At 49.6% G+C, this 18,482-nt stretch overlaps 1 pseudogene; it reads right to left on the bottom strand.

Moving 5' to 3' along the window:
- Positions 1 to 631: 631 nt before the first annotated feature.
- LOC141173720 (dynein axonemal heavy chain 9-like) lies at positions 632 to 16,179 on the bottom strand (annotated as a pseudogene).
- Positions 16,180 to 18,482: the final 2,303 nt, after the last annotated feature.

Genomic DNA, 18,482 nt, shown 5'->3' with positions numbered 1-18,482 from the left:
ATCAGTACGTGACCACTCCTATGTGATTTTCATACTTCTGGTTATGCCAAGTAGTTTCTCTTTAATGAAGCTGGGGCTGAAGTATTTCACTGCATGTGATTGTAAGTGTGCAAATCACTTATGAGCGGTTACATGACTACTCAAAGCGCTTAAGCTGTTTATATGGGGGAGGGATGGCGCCAAACTGAATTTTTGCCCTGGATTCTGCATAAGACATGTATGGTATTTTTGAGCAAATAGTAAATTGCTAGGTCAGAGCATTCAGCATGGATCTCTGTAAAAAAAAAATGTGAACTGAACCTTCAATGCACCACAAATTTGACTCTTGAGACAAATGGAGAGCGCAGTCTGCACGTTCGGACACGGAGTTCCCTTTACCAGAAAAGAGATCAAACCTCTGCCCTTTTGGACTTGCTTTCGCTCAGTAAATGGAGGTACATCTAAGTCCTGGATAATGACGTAATGTCTGTAGAAGCGATGACCGTCCCCACTGATGGTTCTTACAAATGTAAGAGAAGCAAATGCTTTATTAGAACAGATTTACAGGTAACTTCTGAGGACGCGCGGCTCCTCCGATTACATATTACTCTTAATACTGGATTTTCTATTTTTCACAAGGTGCAGAATCCTCTTCGTGCAACAGAAAACAGTTCAGTCCACGTGAGAACCAATTAACCAGAAAGGCATCTAAATCTGCAACAGCAGCGCCACCCCGGCCAGGACCCATTTCGAGGGGTTCTCCTTGGTCTTGAGGTTGAATGTCCACACGTATGTAGGTCCTCTCTGCCGCGTCTTGTACACAGGACAGGCGTAGACGTTGCGGGTGTCCTGTTTATCCACAGGGATTGCCTTGATGAAGATGACCGGCATCGCTGGAGTCAAGTCTTTTAGCCGCGCGTTTGTGATGATGCTGGTCTGTAAGGGGGGAAGATGGCACAAATTGTATGAGTGTATTAATGGTGCACTGGAAGTATCCTGTTAAAACTAAGCTGCTGCTTTACGGAAAAAACAGCGCCATCCGCCTGTGTGGCTGTGTGTGGTACTGCAGCTCAGGACCATTCAAGGGAACAAGTCTGCAGAAAGGCAGAGAAATGAGCTGTGACCCTTCTAGGGGTGGACTATTTCAGTTTTTATTAGATCGTTTTTTCATTAAGTAGCGAATAAAATGCACATAAAGATTTATCATTCTTTTTAAGGAAGAGGAGGAAAAAAAAAAATCACATCTGATTTATAAATCACCATGGAAACAATATCCAGAGAACGCGACTTTATATATTCAGCTCCGACACCCAAAAGAAGCGGGTCCCACTCCGAGATAAATGATGTGATAAGGCCGAGACGGATGTGCGGAGACGCCGATTTCTGGCTCTTAAGCACAACAGATATTGTAATGATAAATGATGGTGTTCAGACGCCGCCGGGTGCGCTTCGTTAATGTGTTACCAGCCGATGGATCTTTAAATAGTCGGGTTTTATTTCTTCTTGGGAAATCTGTCAGATTGTTATAAATAGTTGGAGCAGTGAATTGTCTGGATTTGCCCGCGGATCACCCTCCGTCCGCGGATTGTAAGACGAATGCGATATTATGAGCTTTTATGTACAGTAAGTAAGGCTCAGTCCATCCACATCGGAGTCCTGGGCACCGGTTCTTCACCTTCTGAATTTTTATTGCTTAATTTTTGCATTTAGAAAGAAAATGAACAAGTTCCTAATAGTCTCTCTCAAACAATTTCTACCAATTTGCTGCTGGAGAGGGTATAGAAGTACTTGTATCTCTGTATACAGGGAGCTCCCCCTAGTGGTGGCTGCAGACAGGATCTTATGTATCTCTGTATACAGGGAGCTCCCCCTAGTGGTGGCCGCAGACAGGATCTTATCATGTATCCCTGTATACAGGGAGCTCCTCCTAGTGGTGGCCGCAGACAGGATCTTATCATGTATCTCTGTATACAGAGACCTCCCCCTAGTGGTGGCTGCAGACAGGATCTTATCATGTATCTCTGTATACAGGGAGCTCCCCCTAGTGGTGGCTGCAGACAGGATGTTATCATGTATCTCTGTATACAGGGAGCTCCCCCTAGTGGTGGCTGCAGACAGAATCTTATGTATCTCTGTATACAGGTAGCCCCCCCTAGTGGTGGCCGCAGACAGGATCTTATGTATCTCTGTATACAGGGAGCTCCCCCTAGTGGTGGCTGCAGACAGAATCTTATGTATCTCTGTATACAGGGAGCTCCCCCTAGTGGTGGCTGCAGACAGAATCTTATCATGTATCTCTGTATACAGGGAGCTCCCCCTAGTGGTGGCCGCAGACAGAATCTTATGTATCTGTGTATACAGGGAGCTCCCCCTAGTGGTGGCCGCAGTCAGAATCTTATATATCTGTATACAGGGAGCGCCCCCTAATGGTGGCTGCAGACGGGATCTTATGATATATCTCTGTATACAGGGATCTCCCTCTAGTGGAGGCTGCAGACAGAATCTTATCATGTATCTCTGTATACAGAGAGCTCCCCCTAGTGGTGGCTGCAGACAGAATCTTATGTATCTCTGTATACTGGGAGCTCCCCCTAGTGGTGGCTGCAGACAGAATCTTATCATGTATCTCTATACAGAGAGCTTCCCCTAGTGGTGGCCGCAGACAGGATCTTATGTATCTCTGTATACAGGGAGCTCCCCCTAGTGGTGGCTGCAGACAGAATCTTATGTATCTCTGTATACAGGGAGCTCCCCCTAGTGGTGGCTGCAGACAGAATCTTATGTATCTCTGTATACAGGGAGCTCCCCCTAGTGGTGGCCGCAGACAGAATCTTATCATGTATCTGTGTATACAGGGAGCGCCCCCTAATGGTGGCTGCAGACGGGATCTTATCATATATCTCTGTATACAGGGATCTCCCTCTAGTGGTGGCTGCTGACAGAATCTTATGTATCTCTGTATACTGGGAGCTCCCCCTAGTGGTGGCTGCAGACAGAATCTTATCATGTATCTCTGTATACAGAGAGCTCCCCCTAGTGGTGGCTGCAGACAGGATCTTATCATGTATCTCTGTATACAGAGAGCTCCCCCTAGTGGTGGCTGCAGACAGAATCTTATGTATCTCTGTATACTGGGAGCTCCCCCTAGTGGTGGCTGCAGACAGAATCTTATCATGTATCTCTGTATACAGAGAGCTCCCCCTAGTGGTGGCTGCAGACAGAATCTTATGTATCTCTTTATACAGGGAGCTCCCCCTAGTGGTGGCTGCAGACAGGATCTTATCATGTATCTCTGTATACAGGGAGCTCCCCCTAGTGGTGGCCGCAGACAGGATCTTATGTATCTCTGTATACAGGGAGCTCCCCCTAGTGGTAATTGCTGCAGTTAGTAAGCAGTTAATCACCACTAGTTACCAGCTTGTCCCAGTAAAGCAGCCTGTCGGCAGTCAGCCCGTCCATTCCCCATCTTCTCTTCATTACACAGCAGATTTCTCCAGAACTTGATGCATATGGAGAACGGCTGCACCTTCCATTGATCCGTCCGCTGTGTTGTTTAGGGATCACTCGCTGATAATTAAGCGCACATTTACATTTTCTCTGGTATTCAAGCTGCTTTTTTAATCCATATAAATCAAAGCCGGATTATGTCTTTTTGCATTTTGCGCTTCATCTTCTCGAATGACATCGAGGCCTTGTTCTCGTACGGAGGAGAAGTCGCCGCTTCCATTGTCTTTATGCTGAATCTCCGTTGACCTTGTAGACTGTCTTCTGGTAATTGGCGCACGGGCTCTGCGCTCTCACCCACGTTCAAAGACTAGCTACTCTATCTAAAAAGCGGGTGGCGGGCGGCACCGCTAATCGGCAGATAATGTGCCAGACGGACCCACTTTGATCAGTCTTTCAAAATTGTAATGAAGTTTCTTGAAGATCTTTGGCGACAGCAGAAGAAAGGGGAAGGCAGGAGGGCACGGCCGCTGCTTCTCCCTCTCCCGTCTCTGATGTCAGACCAACGATTCCCCAGAAGAGTTTTAAAGTTGTTTTAAGGTCGTCGCTTTTAGAGAAAACTTTCTGAAATCGCCCTTAGGCGACCTGCTGGCGCGGAGCTTGTACGGCGGCACCCGGGGAGACCCGATGGCGCCATACTGTGGTGTCCTCTGCTGCCTCCATACAGCACAGTATTAAGGAGGTCCTCTACATTAGAAGCAACACTCCCTAATACCTTATTTACTGTATTTTATGGTTTTCGGATGAAACTGGGAGGTGAACGTTGCGGCCTGTCTTTGTGTTTAACCCATTAGTTGGGTTCCATTAAGGTTCTTCTCATGTCTTAGGGTATGTTCACATGGTGCAGTTATATTGCATTCCTGTCCCGGGTGTGTCATAGGTGACAGACCGTTTTTTTTGTATTTAAGGAGGTATGCAAATTGTATGTTAACCTTCGTCCTTACTTCTCCGGTAATGAGGAGCAACGGGTTGGCATTGTGATCTCTCTACTGCAGGGAGATCCTCAGTCAAGTCATGGGCGTTTTCGTAACCGCAGGACTCTGTCTCCAATCTGTGGAGGGGTTTTTCGGAGCTCTGGCCCTCATCTATGATGACCCTGACCGAGTCGCCGTGGCTGAGTCAAGGCTATGGTCCAGAGGAAAGGATGTGGGTTTCAGCGTCAGAGGTGAACGCTCCCAGATTGGTTCACTCATTCCACACCTCTTTATGAGTAGCCTCCGGACTCTCAGGAAGAGGGGGGGGGGTACTGTCACTGGTGTGTCAGAGGTGATGAGTCGCCCTGCAGTGGGAGATCTCTACTTTTGGCATTGTAGACAGCTTCTTAGATAATGAGATAAGAGGCTGTCTTTAGGACCGAGCGGCTACCTCCCTCTGGTAATTAGCTCTCTGGCCTGGGTGTATATATACCTGGTGTTTCTAAGAGGGAGTCGCCGGCTATATCCATTTCTGCTTGTGAGGCTTAGCAGGAGCATTACTTCATCCTCTCTGGAGCTTGAGGCCGTGTGCACACTTGGAGTTCAGCTAAAGCTAAGCCATTTCCTCTGTTTTGTCCACCCTTGTCTATACAGTTTAGTGGAGGTTGACTAGTGCTCATCTTTTTCCATCCCTAGCCGTGGCCTTACACCAGGGAGAGTAGGGCGAGGCTATATAGGGTCGGTAGTTGAGACAGGGTGACACTAGACCAGACTAGGATGTCCCCCCCCTTTCCCCTCTGTGTTGCACTAAGTCTTCCCCCACACCGGGCGTGACAATTCCTTTGCTAACAATCACAGTTTCATGGTAATTCTGTGGAAATAACTGTAAAAATGCAACCTCAGCACGACATGTAAAGTCCATGAACTCCAGTCACGTCTAAAGCTACATTCACACTTCTTCTGGCTTCCAGTTTTCTCCCTTCACTGTAGGGCACGTGCACCCGTAGCGCTTTATGGGATCCTGAGTAACCATTTGGGGCTGCTGAGAGTAGAAGCCAAATAATTGCTGCTTTGAATGTGACTGGAGCGCCGGCCAAGTATATATTTTGTGCTGTTGACTTGATGAGACGCAGCATTACCTGTGTGTCCCAGCGTGCCCCCTCCATGAACAGTCCGTGGACGTAGGCTCCCTCTCGCGGAGGACTGCTGAAGTCCTCTCTGTTCTTGGTCACATCGCACTGCAGCGTCATCTTATCGAGCGGCCATTCTTTCTTCCTGGTCATAGACTGCATAATGGCTGTAAGGAAGGACTGGGGGTTAAAGAACCCGGCCAGCCAGACGGCGGAGGGCAGAGCCAAGTCTCCCGTCCAGGTCTCTAACTCCTTGATACGGCTGAGAAGGTCGACGAACCAGCCTGCAAGACCTGCCATGGATGGGTAGGCTCTCTTGGTCCATGAATCGGGCACCATGTCCAGGAAGATGGCGTTCTGTAGATTCTCCATGTCGCTGGTCATGGAGAGTTCACCCTGGAGGACAAATAGAACGAGAGTGACGGGCAGGTTTGCTACAAGCCTCTAATTCTTACACAATGTAAACTTAACAATTTGCAGTAACATTTTGGTTGTATTTTGGCGTACGGTGCGGCAGCTCCAGCCTTTTACCTTCAGCCCTAAATTTAGCTCCTTCAGGGAGCGTCTGATCTCTCTAGTCAGCATGTTCATTCTCTCGCACTCCTGGAAGGCGACCACTATGTACGGCGTCCTCTCCTCCACCTTCGCCATCAGTTCTGTGATATTAAACTCTTCAGGGAGTTTCTCCAGGATCTCGTCCAGCGTGGCCTTCCCCTGCTGAGGAAGCACACACAAGGTTCACGCTGTAGTTTGTGGGTCCCAGGAGGAACGGATAGGCGACTAGTCCAGTGCCACCGCCCTATTACTGCCCACATTAGCTGCGGAGAGACTCAATATCCGGACTGGCTCCAAGCGTCCACCATTGGGAGGATATTCTCCTCCCTTTATAATAATGTTCTGAGATTTCTACTGGTGGCTTCTAAGCTTACGGATATCAATCTGCCATCCACTAATACAGACAAGCGCAGTGTGAGTTTACCATATCACCTCTACAGCAGCTGACCAAGCACAGATCCTACACAGTGGAGAGGACGTGATCATTAGCACCGCATGTCACACTGCTCCAGGTCTGGAACAATGAGTCAGGGCGGTAGTGAAGGATACTGGGACCCTTTTCATGGCTCATACGCTCTGCGGTATTGTGTGTGCCGGGATAAGACAGATTCAGGGTCACTCAGATCTCTGACATGAGACGCTCGCAGCTCAGTCACCGCCTCTTGGTATGAACACTACTGCTCTGACTGGAGTGCGCAGAGTCAGGCCTCGATCATTACCCCTCCGTGAGTCATGGCCTAATATTAAATGTGTCAGATGAGGCCATTTTTGGTCTGGGCCTCAGAATCTGTTGACTGGCTTCTTCATCCGGTCCTATGTGCAATATTCTTACCTTCTCCTCTCGGGTGACACCGCCACCCTCGCCCATGCTGCTGTCCCGGGGCTGCATCTCCAGGACGGTGCGGAACAACTTCTAGGACGTCTGAGTCAGGAAGCCGATCTCTGCGTTGGGGTGCAAGCCGTACAGGTACGGAGACTCGGCTGGAAGGACGTCATCGATATACTGGGAAGAGAAGCAGGAGAGCGCTGTAATGGCGGAGATTGAGGACATCGTCTGCCACAAACTCAGTGCGGACCCCATTTCATGAATCGTTATCGATGGCCTTTTTTTTGTTCCTGGTAATGACAACCGTGCTGAGTGACAACTGGTGTCAGTTACTCTCACCACCCGTCTCCATAATACCTTGTGGTAACCGTTGTAATCCATGTTTCCGGGGAGTGGGAACCCCGGAGCCAGAAACAGCTCGCCTTCCATCATTTCTGGCTTTATGAACTCCTCCAGATACGTCCTGCACAGCCGCCGGTCCCAGTTATCCGTGATGTGACCTCCGTACATGATCTCACCAAACAGATAACGCAGGTCGTCATAGGGGACCTGAAACACAAAGTAAATGGGGCGTAAAGGATGCTGGACAGACTACGGGCGGAGGAGGCTCAAATAAAAAGTCAGGGAGCTACACGCCACTCACACTGCGGCCTGGCAGAAGATGCCATAACACTTATGGACTTCTGCCATAGCTAATGTAATGTTTAAAGGTGGAATTAACCTTTTAAATCACGCGGTGATGGGAGGGGGGTTGCTTCTTCTGCTCATTCACATATTATGGGTCTTGAATAAAACATTATTCTACCGCCAATAAGGCCAGTAGTCCGACCCGTCCTCCGTGCACCTGCCTCGCTGTCACTTTACATTTAGCAACGAGATTTTATTTTGCTGAAGGCCTGAAAGTATGAAATCAGCGTGGCGAGACGCCATCTATAGGCCGGTCCGGACGTTGCCAGTGACATGTCATCACCTTTAGCTTTCCCATGTGGAGCCCCGGCTCTTACCTTGGCATTGGCTTCCAGATAGTTGTACAGCACGTTGATTGAAATTGTGAGGTCTCCGGTGTTAAAGGGATAGGAGCGGTTCCACCCCTGGGGTCCGAACTTTCTCCTCTCGGCCACCACGGCGTAGAAGTAACACAGAGCGAACAGGATGCTCTTGAACTCTGTTTCGCGAGCACACATCTCCAGAGTGTCCTGTATGTGAGAGCAGAGAAGAACATGGGATGTCACCGTCTTACCCCTCGAACATATTTTTGGTCCTCTCTGATAGATGGACTCTCTGAGGTTATGACGTTACCTGGTTAAAGTTATCCAGAGCTTTGTGCAGGTTGGCGTGCATGCCAGTCGGAGGCTCGTTGGTGATTTTTATGGAGTTTTCGAGGATGCCCTGAGGAATGATGTAACCCTCGGGGGACCCGGCGGGCTCAGCGCTGATGAACACGCGGAAATTTGGGTGGCTTCCTTCACTGTGATGTTCAAGCTTCTTCTCCAGCGTGCTCAGCCACTTGGCCACCAGATGAATGTTCTGTCATAGATAATGCACAAGTCAGACTGATGAGGGCACAGGACCGGGCCGCCGACAGGTCTGGGATATTGTCATAAATACCATAGACCGTGAACGGAGTGGCTGGCCTTTTCTCTAATCATCCTCCACCTCTACTTGTCTCCCTCCTCTCCTCATCCTTCCCATCTCCTCATCCCCTACTCTCCTAATCCCACTCCTCTCCTCTTTCCCCTCTTCTCATATCCCTTCTCTAATCATCCTCCACCTCTACTTGTCTCCCTCCTCTCCTCATTCCTTCTCTCCTCATTCCCCCTCTCCTCACCTCGTCCCCCAACTCTCATCTTCCTCTTCTTCTCATCCCCCAACTCTCTTTATCCCCCTCTTTCTCATCCCCCTTCTAATCCTTCCCATCTCCTCATCCCCAACTCTCTTCATCCCCTTCTCTTCTTTTCCTCATCCCCCTCTTCTTTTAATCACCCTCCTCTCATCGCTCTCCTTATTCTCTTCTTCTCACTCTTCTCCTCTCAACTCCCTCCTCTCCTCATTCCCCTCCTCCTCATCCCCCTCTTCTCCTTATCCCCTCTTCTCATCCGCTCCTCTCCTCATCCCCCTCTTCTCCTCATCCCCAACTCTCTTGATCCCCTTCTTCTCCTCATCCCTCTACTCTCTTCAGCATCTCCCTCTTCTCCTTGTTCCCCTCATTTTCTCATTCCCCTCCTCTTCTCATCCCCCTCCTCGCTTCATCTTCTTCAACTCCTCATCCCATTCTTCCCCTCATCCCCAACTCTCATTTCCCTCTTCTCGTCATCCCCCTCCTCTCCTAATCCTTCCCATCTCCTCATCCCCCAACTCTCTTCATCTCCCTCCTCTCCTCATCCTTTTCATCTCCTCATCTACCTCTTCTCATCCCCTCCTCTCCTCATCCACCTCTTTCTCTCATCCCTCTCCTCTTTCTCCTCTTCTTCTCGTTCCCCTCATCCCCCTACTCCCCTCCTTTCCTCATCCCCTCTTCTTCTTATCCTTCACCTCTCCTCATTCCCTTCCTTTTCTCATCTACCTCATCCCCCTCCTCTTCTTATCCCTCGCGTCTCCTCATCCCCTCATCTCATTCTCCTCTTCTTCTCATTCCCCTACTCTCCTGATTTCCCTCCTCTCCTCAATCCCCTCCTTTCCTCATCCACCTCTTATTCTCATCCCCTTCTTTTTCTTACCCCTCTCTTCTTCTCATCACCCTACTCTCTTCATCCCTCTACTCTCCTCATTCCCCTCCTCTCCTTACCCCCCCTATTCTCTTCATCCTCATCTTCTGCTCTCCTCATCTCCCTCTTCTCATTGTCCCTTCTTCGACTCATCCCCTCCTCTTCTCATGCCCCTCCTCTCTTAATCTCCTTCCTCTCCTCATCCCCCTCTTCTTTTCCTTATCCCCTTTTCTCCTCATACCCTTACTCTCTTCATCCTCCTTATCTCCTGCTTTCCTCATCCCCCTCTTCTCATAGTCCCCTCTTCTTCTCATCCCCCTCTTCTGCTCAGCAGACAGTTTCACCCAGGATTAGATACACGGCTCAGCAGAAGGTATCACCCAGGATTAGATACACGGCTCAGCAGACGGTATCGCAGGATTAGATACACAGCTCAGCAGATGGTATCACACAAGATTAGATTCACGGCTCCGCAGTCAGTATCACACAGGATTAGATACACGGCTCAGCAGACAGTGTCACACAGGATTAGATACACGGCTCAGCAGTCAGTATCACACAGGATTAGATACATGGCTCAGCAGACAGTATCACACAGGATTAGATACACTGCTCAGCAGACAGTATCACACAGGATTAGATACACGGCTCAGCAGACAGTATCACACAGGATTAGATACACGGCTCAGCAGTCAGTATCACCCAGGATTAGATACACGGCTCAGCAGTCAGTATCACCCAGGATTAGATACACGGCTCAGCAGTCAGTATCACCCAGGATTAGATACACGGCTCAGCAGTCAGTATCACACAGGATTAGATACACGGCTCAGCAGTCAGTATCACACAGGATTAGATACATGGTTTAGCAGTCAGTATCACCCAGGATTAGATACACGGCTCAGCAGTTAGTATCACACAGGATTAGATACACGGCTCAGCAGTCAGTATCACAAAGGATTAGATACACGGCTCAGCAGACGGTATCACCCAGGATTAGATACACGGCTCAGAAGTCAGTATCACACAGGATTAGATACACGGCTCAGCAGTCAGTAGTACCCAGGATTAGATACACGGCTCAGCAGTCAGTATCACACAGGATTAGATACACGGCTCAGCAGTTAGTATCACACAGGATTAGATACACGGCTCAGCAGTCAGTATCACAAAGGATTAGATACACGGCTCAGCAGTCAGTGTATTTCCCTCCTCTCCTCAATCCCCTCCTTTCCTCATCCACCTCTTATTCTCATCCCCTTCTTTTTCTTATCCCTCTCTTCTTCTCATCACCCTACTCTCTTCATCCCTCTACTCTCCTCATTCCCCTCCTCTCCTTACCCCCCCTATTCTCTTCATCCTCATCTTCTGCTCTCCTCATCTCCCTCTTCTCATTGTCCCTTCTTCGCCTCATCCCCTCATCTTCTCATGCCCCTCCTCTCTTAATCTCCTTCCTCTCCTCATCCCCCTCTTCTTTTCCTTATCCCCTTTTCTCCTCATCCCCCTCCTCTCCAGGATTAGATACACGGCTCAGCAGACAGTATCACCCAGGATTAGATACACGGCTCAGCAGAAGGTATCACCCAGGATTAGATACACGGCTCAGCAGACGGTATCGCAGGATTAGATACACAGCTCAGCAGATGGTATCACACAAGATTAGATTCACGGCTCAGCAGTCAGTATCACACAGGATTAGATACACGGCTCAGCAGTGTCACACAGGATTCGATACACGGCTCAGCAGTCAGTATCACACAGGATTAGATCCTCGGCTCAGCAGACAGTATCACACAGGATTAGATACACTGCTCAGCAGACGGTATCACACAGGATTAGATACACGGCTCAGCAGACAGTATCACACAGGATTAGATACACGGCTCAGCAGTCAGTATCACCCAGGATTAGATACACGGCTCAGCAGTCAGTGTATTTCCCTCCTCTCCTCAATCCCCTCCTTTCCTCATCCACCTCTTATTCTCATCCCCTTCTTTTTCTTATCCCTCTCTTCTTCTCATCACCCTACTCTCTTTATCCCTCTACTCTCCTCATTCCCCTCCTCTCCTTACCCCCCTATTCTCTTCATCCTCATCTTCTGCTCTCCTCATCTCCCTCTTCTCATTGTCCCTTCTTCGCCTCATCCCCTCATCTTCTCATGCCCCTCCTCTCTTAATCTCCTTCCTCTCCTCATCCCCCTCTTCTTTTCCTTATCCCCTTTTCTCCTCATACCCTTACTCTCTTCATCCTCATCTTCTGCTTTCCTCATCCCCCTCTTCTCATTGTCCCCTCTTCTTCTCATCCCCCTCTTCTCCTCATCCCCTCTTCTCCTCATCCCCTCTTCTCCTCATCCACTCTCCTCATCCCCAACTCTCTTGATCCCCCTCCTCTCCAGGAATAGATACACGGCTCAGCAGACAGTATCACACAGGATTAGATACACGGCTCAGCAGTCAGTATCACAAAGGATTAGATACATGGCTCAGCAGTCAGTATCACACAGGATTAGATATACGGCTCAGCAGACAGTATCACACGGGATAGGATTAGATACACAGCTATGCAAACAGTATAACAGGATTAGATACACGGCTCAGCAGTCAGTATCACACAGGATTAGATACACGGCTCAGCAGACAGTATCACACAGGATTAGATACACAGCTCAGTAGACAGTATCACACAGGATTAGATACACAGCTCAGCAGACAGTATCACACAGAATTAGATACACAGCTCAGCAGACAGTATCACACAGGGTTGGATACACGGCTCAGCAGACAGTATCACCCAGGATTAGATACACGGCTCAGCAGTCAGTATGACACAGGATTAGATACACAGCTCAGCAGTCAGTATCACACAGGATTAGATACACAGCTCAGCAGTCAGTATCACACAGGATTAGATACACGGCTCAGCAGTCAGTATCACAGGATTAGATACACTGCTCAGCAGTCAGTATCACCCAGGATTAGATACACGGCTCAGCAGTCAGTATCACCCAGGATTAGATACACGTCTCAGCAGTCAGTATCACCCAGGATTAGATACACGGCTCAGCAGTCAGTATCACACAGGATTATATACACGGCTCAGCAGTCAGTATCACAGGATTAGATACACGGCTCAGCAGACAGTGTCACACAGGATTATATACACGGCTCAGCAGTCAGTATCACAGGATTAGATACACGGCTCAGCAGATTGACGCCCTTTTTTTTTTTAATTTGAGGCAGGAGGGTAATTGGACCTTTCTGTCTGTCATGGCTTAGTCATTATCGGTGGGAGATGGTCCGTGCTCCCGCATTCTGTATCGCCCAAAATAAAGAAAGGGGTGAAACGTGTCAGGGCGCAACAGTGCAGCTGTTCCCCCGGTGGTGGAAGAGGGGAACTGCACCGATGTCGTTTGATCTTTTGACTTACGTGATCGACGGCCGGGTGCAGACGGTGCTTGTGCCCATACGCTCCGGAGGTAGAAAAGCCCCAGACATAAACTGTAGTCTAAGAGCACAGACGTGACATCCATGTAACCTAAGGCGAAGTTAATTGCTCTCACCAACCGTGATTGCCTTGATTTCAGCTTTCCATAAGTTGTCTGTTGCGGTCTCCCTTGTCTGTGCCTCTGCTGCTTGCTGTCTAAGTGCCTTCTTGCTGATATTTGCAACCTCCTGCTCTCTGCATGTTCTGCAAATCTTCCTCTTCCAGTTGTGTAGTTGTGCCCCTCATGCATAGAAATGGTGCAGCTTAAAGATGGAGGCCTTCCTCTGGGCACCAGACTGCAGCTCTCCTGTACATGTAGGGGGTGATTTGGTTGCACGAGGTTCTCCGGTTTTGGCGGTTCAGCTGAGTTGATGGAAGTATGGGGAAAATCCTGAAGTTCCTTGAGTGAAGTGGGCGCTCGTTGTGAGGTCCTGGGGAAGGCACAGTAAGAAATTGCGGGGGAGCACGCTGTGAAATCACAGGGTTGGCTCAGTAAGAGGTCGTGGGGATGGAGAATTGTGAGGAAACTGTGTTGGCTCAGTAAGAGGTTGTGGGGATGGAGAGTTGTGAGGACACTGTTGGCTCAGTAAGAGGTTGTGGGGATGGAGAGTTGCGAGGACACTGCCTTGGCTCAGTAAGAGGTTGTGGGGATGGAGAGTTGTGAGGACACGGTGTTGGCTCAGTAAGAGGTTGTGGGGATGGAGAGTTGTGAGGACCCTGTTGGCTCAGTAAGAGGTCGTGGGGATGGAGAGTTGTGAGGACACTGTTGGCTCAGTAAGAGGTCGTGGGGATGGAGAGTTGTGAGGACACTGTGCTGGGTCAGTAAGAGGTCATGGGGATGTAGAGTTGTGAGGACACTGTTGGCTCAGTAAGAGGTCGTGGGGATGGAGAGTTGTGAGGACACTGTTGGCTCAGTAAGAGGTTGTGGGGATGGAGTGTTGTGAGGACACGGTGTTGGCTCAGTAAGAGGTCGTGGGGATGGAGAGTTGTGAGGACACTGTTGGTTCAGTAAGAGGTTGTGGGGATGGAGAGTTGTGAGGACACGGTGTTGTCTCAGTAAGAGGTTGTGGGGATGGAGAGTTGAGGGGACACGGTGTTGGCTCAGTAAGAGGTTGTGGGGATGGAGAGTTGAGGGGACACAGTGTTGACTCAGTAAGAGGTTGAGCGGACACAGGGTTTGCTCCATAAGAGATTGTGAGGTCATGGGGTTGGCTTCATAAGAGGTCGTGGGGATGGAGAGTTGTGAGGACACGGTGTTGGCTCAGTAAGAGGTTGTGGGGATGGAGAGTTGAGGGGACACGGTGTTGGCTCAGTAAGAGGTTGTGGGGATGGAGAGTTGTGAGAACACGGTGTTGGCTCAGTAAGAGGTTGTGGGGATGGAGAGTTGAGGGGACACGGTGTTGGCTCAGTAAGAGGTTGTGGGGAAGGAGAGTTGTGAGGACACGGTGTTGGCTCAGTAAGAGGTTGTGGGGATGGAGAGTTGTGAGGACACTGTTGGCTCAGTAAGAAGTTGTGGGGATGGAGAGTTGCGAGGACACTGCCTTGGCTCAGTAAGAGGTTGTGGGGATGGAGAGTTGTGAGGACACGGTGTTGGCTCAGTAAGAGGTTGTGGGGATGAAGAGTTGTGAGGACCCTGTTGGCTCAGTAAGAGGTCGGGGGGATGGAGAGTTGTGAGGACACTGTTGGCTCAGTAAGAGGTCGTGGGGATGGAGAGTTGTGAGGACACTGTGCTGGCTCAGTAAGAGGTCGTGGGGATGGAGAGTTGTGAGGACACTGTTGGCTCAGTAAAAGGTTGTGGGGATGGAGAGTTGTGAGGACACTGTTGTCTCAGTAAGAGGTTGTGGGGATGGAGAGTTGAGGGGACACGGTGTTGGCTCAGTAAGAGGTTGTGGGGATGGAGAGTTGAGGGGACACGGTGTTGGCTCAGTAAGAGGTTGTGGGGATGGAGAGTTGTGAGGACACGGTGTTGGCTCAGTAAGAGGTTGTGGGGATGGAGAGTTGAGGGGACACGGTGTTGGCTCAGTAAGAGGTTGTGGGGATGGAGAGTTGTGAGGACACGGTGTTGGCTCAGTAAGAGGTTGTGGGGATGGAGAGTTGTGAGGACACGGTGTTGGCTCAGTAAGAGGTTGTGGGGATGGAGAGTTGTGAGAACACGGTGTTGGCTCAGTAAGAGGTTGTGGGGATGGAGAGTTGAGGGGACACGGTGTTGACTCAGTAAGAGGTTGAGGGGACACAGGTTTGCTCCATAAGAGGTTGTGAGGTCACGGGGTTGGCTTCATAAGAGGTCGTGGGAATGGAGAATTGTGAGGTCACAGGGTGCCGCAGTAAAAGGTAGCTGAGATTTTTATTTTTCTATGGTGGGAAGTTTTCTATGTGCGACTCGTCGTTCGGAGATTGAACCTCTCTGGAATTTCCGGAATTTTACATTCTTTGTGCCAAATAGATTCGTGCAGGAGAAAAGAGTCTCCTCGTTTGTGCATGATGTATGGGTATACAGTCATAGCTTATAGAGGAACTCCGCCATAACATCCTTACAGCCGCGAGGCTCAGATAAGCATCCACGGGTTTTTTGCAATCCTTACACGAGTTTTATGTTGGCAGACTACGTCTTGAGGATTTTCCGCCACTTACCGGTGTGTAGCCGTTTTTGTGGTGCCCTTTGCAGTGAGGCTGTATCTGCTGCACTTTCCTGTACAGTATAACTCTTATCTCTTTTAGCCGGACGGAGGTTCACATCGCCAAAAGGTGAATTGGGCTCGAGGATTCGGTTGTAAACACATGGAGCTTTTTGTGATTCTTAACCCAAAGGTAGGACACTGTTTATGAGAGCCTAAAGTGACTGCCACATCAGACAAAACTTTATCAGGGATCCAGAAAGGATCTCGACCAATTGTACTGGGAATCATTTTTTATTTTTTTTCATTCGGAGAAGCCATCACCCTTCCCACCGATCTTTGCAGCTCACACACTCGTGTCGCGACACTGCCCAATTCCTCACCAGTCACAAGTTAGTGTCTGGTCTGTCCCATGGTGGAGACCACGGCCACATGACGGACCTCGTTGACTGACTGACCGACCGACATGTAGTCTTATTTTTCAGGTCCAGTATGACATAATGTGTGACATCCTGTAGATGAAGCCGCCGGCGCACAGGTGAACATAACCTGTGCCCAAGCCAGGCACTAGGCTATCTGCTTTTAGATGTTCTCTAGATTAGAGGCCCCGGCATGTCCATTCTTGTACAAGTACAGACAGGTGGGTGCTGTCTGGCCTCCTGTGATCCTCATATAGCTAAAGACAGAACCCCAACCCCCCCAAAAAGGGGGGTGGTTTTCCAGAATGGGGGACCCTGTAGTGCTGTGGTCACCTGAATTACCACAGCACTACAAACTCTTCAAACTCTAGGACAGTCAATAACTTCCTGATTGGTGGGGGTCTGTCCGTAAAATCGCCCTGTGTGGAAGGGGTTAAGAATGGAGTGGGGTGGTGCGCACTCTCAACCTCAACTTTGTTCAGAAGGGGCTTTTCAGAGCTCTATTCTCGAGATGTGGGGGTCCCAACGAATGGACCGCCAGCGATCGGAAAGTTATCCCCTATTCTGTGGTACAAACCATATAAACTAAATTTGCCAAAAAATCTGGCATACACATCTCGTGACAGATTTATTATTTGGAGCCTTTTTATGCCTTGCTGTAAAGTTTCTTGGGGGAATCAAAAAATGCATCAAAATTTTGGTGCAAAATACTTGCCCCAAGTAAATGGAGAGGAGGCGATCAGAAAAGTTTGACTTGTAGCAAGAGGCACTAAATGGAGGCGTCCTCCATTGTAAACCTCCTGCCGGTCTGGTGATACACTGAACTTTTAGGACTAGTAGTAATATTTGCCCCATGAAGCAGTGGGGAACTTGTAGGGTTAATACCAGTGCAGAGAATGCGTTGCGGGGAGCGGGGGTCTTATTTGTTTGCCTTGAATCCATAGTGAATGTGAATTACCAAAGGAAAACCTTTATCTGGTGGAATGTAATAAGCTAATTAGTTTTTCTACTGACTTTTAATACATGAGATCCCGGGAGCTGAGAAAAGTCTCCGACATCTCATCAGGAAACATCTTCCGTCCACTCCTTGTAGTCGCGTACGATGTGTTTACAGACCTGCCTCATTAAAACCTAGAAAGTATCATAGATAACGCACAAAAAACCCTCTAAGGAATCGCTCGTATGAAAGGGAATTTATTGATAATTGTAATTGTGTGATGTGCCTTTAAATATTGTGTCTTGTCGTACACTTTGTTGCAGTATTAATAAAAGTGCCGGGTTTGTAAACGTCGTCTTCATGTGTCATCACTGGGCCTCTGGATGGCGTCACTGGGTGTCTGGATGGTATGGCGTCACTGGGTGTCTGGATGGCGTCACTGGGTCTATGGATGGCGTCACTGCGTGTCTGGATGGTATGGCGTCACTGTGTGTCTGGATGATATGGCGTCACTGCGTGTCTGGATGGTATGGCGTCACTGGGTGTCTGGATGGCGTCACTGGCTCTCTGGATGGCGTCACTGGGTGTATGGATGGTATGGCGTCACTGGGTCTCTGGATGGCGTCACTGGGTGTCTGGATGGCGTCACTGGGTCTATGGATGGCGTCACTGCGTGTCTGGATGGTATGGCATCACTGGTTGTCTGGATGGTATGGCGTCACTGCGTGTCTGGATGGTATGGCGTCACTGGGTGTCTGGATGGCGTCACTGGGTCTCTGGATGGCGTCACTGGGAGTATGGATGGTATGGCGTCACTGGGTCTCTGGATGGCGTCACAGGGTGTATGGATGGTATGGCGTCACTGGGTGTCTGGATGGCGTCACTGGGTCTATGGATGGCGTCACTGCGTGTCTGGATGGTATGGCGTCACTGCGTGTCTAGATGGTATGGCGTCACTTGGTCTCTGGATGGCGTCACTGTGTGTCTGGATGGTATGGCGTCACTGGGTGTCTGGATGGCGTCACTGGGTCTCTGGATAGTGTCACTGCGTGTCTGGATGGTATGGCGTCACTGCGTGTCTGGATGGCGTCACTGCGGGTCTGGATGGTATGGCGTCACTGCGTGTTTGGATGGCGTCACTGCGTGTCTGGATGGTATGGCGTCACTGGGTCTCAGGATGGCGTCACTGCGTGTCTGGATGGTATGGCGTCACTGGGTGTGTGCATGGGATGACGTCACTGGGTCTCTGGCGTCACTGGGTGTATGGATGGTATGACGTCACTGGGTGTGTGGATGTTAGGACGTCTATGGATGGCGTCACGGGGTGTATGGATGGTATGACGTCACTGGGTCTCTGGATGGCGTCACTGGGCGTCTGGATGGTATGGCGTCACTGGGCGTCTGGATGGTATGAC

The sequence above is a fragment of the Phyllobates terribilis genome, unplaced genomic scaffold, assembly GCF_046119375.1.
Source record: "Phyllobates terribilis strain yellow unplaced genomic scaffold, ASM4611937v1 Scaffold_1__5_contigs__length_1240528914, whole genome shotgun sequence".
Taxonomy (NCBI): Eukaryota; Metazoa; Chordata; class Amphibia; order Anura; family Dendrobatidae; genus Phyllobates; species Phyllobates terribilis.
Note: the sequence above shows the minus strand (reverse complement) of the source record. Positions and strands in the feature narration are given on the sequence as shown.